We start from the raw sequence: 7,010 nt of genomic DNA on the forward strand, positions 1-7,010 counted from the left end.
ACTTCTTCTTCCAAAATGGAGAATCGACCTGTTGAGGCCAGATGATCATAAGTGGGCAGTATTAACAAAAACATGATTTAAACTGGAAGCATGGTTTGCAACACTTACAACTGGCAGATGGTTGAAGGTGTAGTAAGGACTAAGTCCCGTTTTACTGCATTTTGTCGAGCTTTCATTCAACAAAGCCTTGGTTGCTTCAGTGACTTCTGCATCAGATAATTGAATTTCACAGTGGCGTTGGGGATCTTTCAAGTTGCCGGTGTACTCACACATTAAGCCGGGGCAGCGGCTTAGGGGCAAGATCCTCCAGGAGACCCAACACCAAACAAGGTCGATGCCGGTTAAGCTGTTAGCCATGAAGCCTCTGATCTTTGAAAAAGTGGGCACATACTTGGCCCGTTCCTTCGTGCTGATCCGCTGTGGGAGCGGATGTGTGTTGCTAAGCCGGTGGTCACGATAACCCGGCAGGGGATTCTCACTCGCTTGAGATGCACAATAGAACCAAGTCTGGTTCCAGTCCTTGGGATGACTGGGCGGTTTGGCATATGCAAAGAAGGCCTCTTTCTGTTTCTGAATTGAGACCCCACCTAGCTCCAAGTTGGGACCGTCAGTGTACTCTGTCTGCCGGTTTAAGTAATAAAACTCTCTGAATAGTTCATGTGCTCAGATGGGATCTCTTACGGAGAGGAGGCATTCAAATATTAAAAATGAGTGCTAAAACTAATGTCGCGCAGGATGAGTAGTAAGCTTAGACCAAAACGACAAAAGACAGGGATGAACAAAGAGGAACGGAGATGAACTCCAAAGAACTCGAGGAAACCCTAATGGGATCTACGGTGAGGAAAGGAGAGAAGCTTACCAGGGCTGCTGGACAGTGGAGGCGCGCGGAGGAGCTCTGGTGCGTTCAGGTTGATGGAACGGGCGAGGTTGAGGTAGTGGTCGACGGCGCGGCGGGGCTCGGGCACTAGAGGCGTCGTGAGGAAGAGGATGAAGATGAGGAGGCAAGGGGGAAAATGAAAAGGACCCCTGGCCCTATTTATAAGGCAATGGATAGATGGCATGCGCGAGAATTGAGGAGGTTGAAAAATGGATGTGTGACAGCACAGACGCCTCGATTTTCGGAGGTTCATTAAAAGTAACGACATATTAAGATTTGGGCCTCGTGTGATATTAATGTGAGATGACATCACAACAGGTTACCACAATTCTAGGAGCTGACATCACAACGGGTTACAAGATTCCGTAAGGACAGATGAGGAAGGATATTTTCTAAGTATTGAAGATTGATATGAACAAGTTTATATCAACCTGGGGCCTAATGTTGGGGTATGACTATTGGGTATGACCCGCCCAGGAGGGGCCGGGTCATACCACCAGCGAGTCATAATGAGAAGGCCCAAGAAGATGTTGAAGATGGCGGTTCATGAAGCGAGCTTAGTGAAGGCCCAAGACCCGGAGGAGACTTGAGGCTCACGGGCTTAAACCGCCATATGTTTAACTTGTATGTTAAGGAAAGTGTAGCTCTGTCACCGAGCCAGACACGTTGTGTATGAGCCGTCGGGTATCAGCCTGTGTATATAAAAGGGGTTACCCAGCGGTGGTTTAGGGCAAGCAACAACAAGTCGAGAACTAGGTCAAGCGTATTCGCTCTCTGGTAATCGAAACCCGAGCAATACAACCTAAAGCAGTAGTAGGCCTTTACCTCGTTGCGAGGGGATGAACCTGGGTAAAAGTCTTTGTGTCCCTTGTCCCGTTTTAACCCCTTCAAGCTAACCACATTGCGATGGCTCCACACCTAAGTCCTTATGCTAGGGCATATGCCGTGACAATTCCACGACAAAGTGCCTCGTTATTTCAAGTCAGAAAATTGGTTCCTCCTAATGGATTTCGGACATCTGGGTCCCATGCCATTGTAAAAGTAGTCAATAAACGAGAGAATTGCACAACGAGCGGCTGACACAAGGGACCCAGTAGCTTGCCCAGTTATCTTTGTTTTTGAGACGGAAGCAGGGTGTCAACTGGGCTGTGCGGGGCACTCTGGCCTGTCTAGCCAGTCTTTTCCTTTATGTTTACCACAAGACCAACCCAGTAGTTTTTTTTCTTCTAAAAATGGCTAGCCCGGTTTTTTTGTTCTTTTGCAGAATACCCAAGCGAGGCCTACTTGCTTGTCAGGCCTGCTGGGCTGCAAATCTTTCAAGACGAGAAAATGGGCTATCAGTAATGAGAAATGGGCTGTACATTTTTAAAACACATCAAACCGTCAATTAGTTTCAAATTATTTTTTTCATTTCGAGATTTTAAATTCCATTGATTTTTATGCGTGGACAATTATTTGGATTTTATATTGATATGAATTTATTTTTCAAATTAGTTTGAATGTGACTCAAAATTTCAGGATTAAAAATAGTTCGGACCACACCGAAATATGCAAAATTTCGTATAATGTTTTAATCGTGGCCACAATATGGGCTATAATGCTAACAAAAAGAATATGGGCTCCAAAAAAGTCCTTAAGAGTTAGCAAATGGGCTGTAAATTACTAGAAATAATGGCAGATGGGTTGTATGCTGTTGTCCACAGATTTGAGGCTGACTTGTGCGCCTACTATAGGTTGATGCGTACGCTTTCCTAAAAAAAGGTTGACGCGCACGCAACACCGTGCCAACTTAGTCAACACGCGAGAGCAGTGACTGTTGGATGTCCATCCAATGGCCGTCGTGCTTCTTCAATCTCTGCTCTTCCTGCTCCAGCCGCTCAAACAAGCGTCGGTGGGTCCGAGCTATTGGGAATGTTTTTTTCGCGAAATACAGAGGCCCTTCTGGTGGGTCCCTGCTGTCAGCTGGAGGAATCATTATTTTGCATGTAATAAGGAGGCATTTCCTTGCTGCGGCCATGGACCCAGCTGTCAGCCTCTCCACATACATTCCTCTTCCGATGGAAGTCATTCCTTGACCACGTTGAACACGCCGCGTCGAGAGCACCAAGGTGGGGGCGATGGCGAGGCCTAGGAAGGAAATGACCATGAGCCCGGGAAGACTTGGCAGTTGTTTCCCACACAGAGGGGAGTACGAGCGTTTACTGCTTTGGCTGCAGTGTGAGGCTGCCGTCGCCGGAGAATAAAAGGAGGTCTAGGCGAGTAGAGGGATGGATAGGCTAGCGATGGGAGTATGGTGGGGCAGTGACCCACCAGCTATATCTCTCCGCACGCCAGTGCCTCCTTATTACGCAAAAAAATGAAGACCCCAGTGCTAGGTGGGACCCACCATATTTGGAGGCTAACTTGTGGGCCTTCTAAGTTGATGCGGACGCAGGGCTTTGTCAACTTAGTCAATATAAACGATTCTAGCTGCAGTGACCGTATGATGGCGATCCAACGGCTGTCGTGCTTCTTCAACCTCTGGTCTTCTTGCTCCAGTCGCCCAAACCATCGCGGGTCGTGCCGCCTGCTTCTGCCTCCCATGGCCGGCTGTGTTGCCAAGCAGGCCTCACCACCCCCTCCTACTCCAACCGCTAGCCAGGCCATCCCTCTAGTCACCCACAACCCCTGTTATTCTGCGGTGATGGTAGCGTCACACCGCAGCCGAACCAGTCAACCCTCGTACTCCTCTTCGCGTGGGCATCCACTATTGTGTATTCCTCGGCTCTGCCTCGTCCCCTTCCTAGGCATCACTGTCGTCCACCACCTTGGTGCTCTCGGCGCGGCGTGGTCAATGTGGTCAAGGAACGACTTCCATCGGAAGAGTATTGTATGTGGAGAGGCTGACAGTTGGGTCCATGGCCGCAGCAAGGAAGTGCCTCCTTATTACGCGCAAAAATAATGATTCCTCCACCTGACAGTAGGGACCCACCTGACGGGCCACCGTATTTCGTGAAAAAAAATGTTTCCCCCTGACAGCTAGGACCCACCACCTACATCTTCGCACACAAGGAAGTGCGTTCATACTACAAAAAAAGATTCCCCCCTGACAGCTGGGACCCACCAGCTATTTCTTCACACGCAAGGAACAACTGGGACACACCCGGTCAAAGCGTACGTAGCGTTGTCTGTCTGGTCGCGAACATGCATGTACATACTAGTTGATCGTTCTCTCTACAGCAATGAACTGTGGATGAGTAAGGAGCAGCAAGTGTCATAGTAGAGCCGGGGACGTAGCATGTCACGCAGTCCCATCTATAACGTGTACACATACATACAACCACGCTGCAAGAAAGTAATTACGACTACGTACGTACATACGGACATGATCTCGAAGGCGTACAACGATGTTGTCTTGTTCATAGGCAACCAACCGGTTGGGTCGGAACGGAGGAAACAACGGCGTATTCATCGGGAGGCAACCGACTAGGTCGGAATACGTCATCTTCGTCGGGAGCCAACCGGCTTGGACGGAGCAGCCGAAACAAGGTCTGGCGTACCGCAAAACGGAGGAAACGGGCCTTTTGTTTGACCGTGTGCAGTCGATACGGGGTGATGTCTACTACACAACCTTCTTCTTGTAGACGTTGTTGGGCCTGCAAGTGCACAGGTTTGTAGGACAGTAGCAAATTTCCCTCAAGTGGATGACCTAAGGTTTATCAATCCGTAGGAGGCGTAGGATGAAGATGGTCTCTCTCAAACAACCCTGCAACCAAATAACAAAGAGTCTCTTGTGTCCCCAACACACCCAATACAATGGTAAATTGTATAGTGCACTAGTTCGGCGATGAGATGAAGATACAAGTGCAAAATGGATAGTAGATAAAGGTATTTGTAATCTGAAATAATAAAAACAGCAAGGTAGCAAGCGATAAAAGTGAGCGTAAACGGTATTGCAATGATAGGAAACAAGGCCTAGGGTTCATACTTTCACTAGTGCAAGTTCTCTCAACAATAATAACATAGATAGATCATATAACAAGCCCTCAACATGCAACAAAGAGTCACTCCAAAGCCACTAATAGCGGAGAACAAACGTAGAGATTATGGTAGGGTACGAAACCACCTCAAAGTTATTCTTTCGGATCGATCTATTAAACAGTTCATACTAGAATAACACCTTAAGACACAAATTAACCAAAACCCTAATGTCACATAGATACTCCATTGTCACCTCAAGTATCCGTGGGCATGATTATACGATATGCATCACACAATCTCAGATTCATCCAACCAAAACAAAGTACTTCAAAGAGTGCCCCAAAGTCTCTACCGGAGAGTCAAGAACGTGTGCCAACCCCTATGCATAGGCTTGCAGCAGCGGAACTCCCGATCTATCTTGATATTCGATGTTTTTAGGGTACGAGGGAATATATAGGCGAAAGAAGTCGGTCAGGAGGTGCTCGAGGGGCCCACGAGACAGGGGGCCACGCCCTGTAGGGGGGGGGGGCGCCCCCTATCTCCTGGGCTCCTCGAGGGTCTTCTGACTTGATCTCCAAGCCTCCAGGATGATATTCTTCCAAAAAATCACGATGCTGAAGGTTTCATTCCGTTTGGACTTCGTTTGATGACTTTTCTTCGAAATACTGAAACAGGCAATAAAACAGCAATATGGGCTGGGCCTCCGGTTAATAGGTTAGTCCCAAAAGTAATATAAAAGTGTATAATAATGCCCATAATCATTCAAAGCAGGTAATATAATAGCATGGAACAATAAAAAATTATAGATACGTTGGAAACGTATCAAGCATCCCCAAGCTTAATTCCTGCTCGTCCTCGAGTAGGTAAATGATAAAAACATAATTTTTGATGTGGAATGCTACCTAGCATGATTCTCAATGTAATTTATCTTTATTGTGGCATGAATGTTCAGATCCAAATGATTCAAAATAAAAGTTCATATTGACAAAAGAAATAGTAACACTTCAAGCATACTAATCAAAGTAATCATGTCTTCTCAAAATAACATGGCCAAAGAATGTTATCCCTACAAAATCATATAGTCTGGCTGTTGCACTATCTTCATCACACAAAGTATTTAATCATGCACAACCGCGATGACAAGCCAAGCAATTGCTTCATACTTTAATAATCTCAAACTCTTTCAACTTTCCTGCAATACATGAGCATGAGCCATGGACATAGCACTATATGTGGAATAGAGTAGTGGTTGTGGAGAAGACAAAAAGGAGAAGATAGTCTCACATCAACTAGGCGTATCAACGGTCTATGGAGATGCCCATTAATAGATATCAATGTGAGTGAGTAGGGATTGCCATGCAACGGATGCACTAGAGCTATAAATATATGAAAGCTCAACAAAAGAAACTAAGTGGGGTGCATCCAACTTGCTTGCTCACGAAGACCTAGGGCACTTTTGAGGAGGCCCATCATTGGAATATACAAGCCAAGTTCTATAATGAAAAATTCCCACTAGTATATGAAAGTGACAACATATGAGACTCTCTAACATGAAGATCATGGTGCTATTTTGAAGCACAAGTGCGGAAAAAGAGATAGTAGCATTGTCCTTTCTCTCTTTTTCTCTCATTTTTTCTTTCTTTTCTTCTTCTTTTTTCGTTTTTTCTTTTCTTTGGCCTTCTCTTTTTTTTCTTTTTTCTTTTTGGCCTTTCTCTTTTTTTTTCTTTTTTTCTTTTTGTAAAGTCCGAAGTCTCATCCCGACTTGTGGGGGAATCATAGTCTTCATCATCCTTTCCTCAATAGGACAATGCTCTAATAATGAAGATCATCATACTTTTATGGATTTACAACTCGAAACTTAGAACAAGATATGACTCCATATGAATGCCTCCGGCGGTGTACCGGGATATGCAATGAATCAAGAGCGACATGTATGAAAATTATGAAAGTGGCCTTGCCACAAATACGACGTCAACTACATGATCATGCAAGGAGCAATATGACAAAAGTAATGCGTGTCATATGAACGGAATGGTGGAAAGTTGCATGGCAATATATCTCGGAATGGCTATGGAAATGCCATAATAGGTAGGTATGGTGGCTGTTTTGAGGAAGGTATATGGTGGGTGTATGGTACCGGCGAAAGTTGCGCTGCACAAGAGAGGCTAGCAAT

Source organism: Triticum dicoccoides, chromosome 7B (assembly GCF_002162155.2).
Source record: "Triticum dicoccoides isolate Atlit2015 ecotype Zavitan chromosome 7B, WEW_v2.0, whole genome shotgun sequence".
NCBI classification, from domain to species: domain Eukaryota; kingdom Viridiplantae; phylum Streptophyta; class Magnoliopsida; order Poales; family Poaceae; genus Triticum; species Triticum dicoccoides.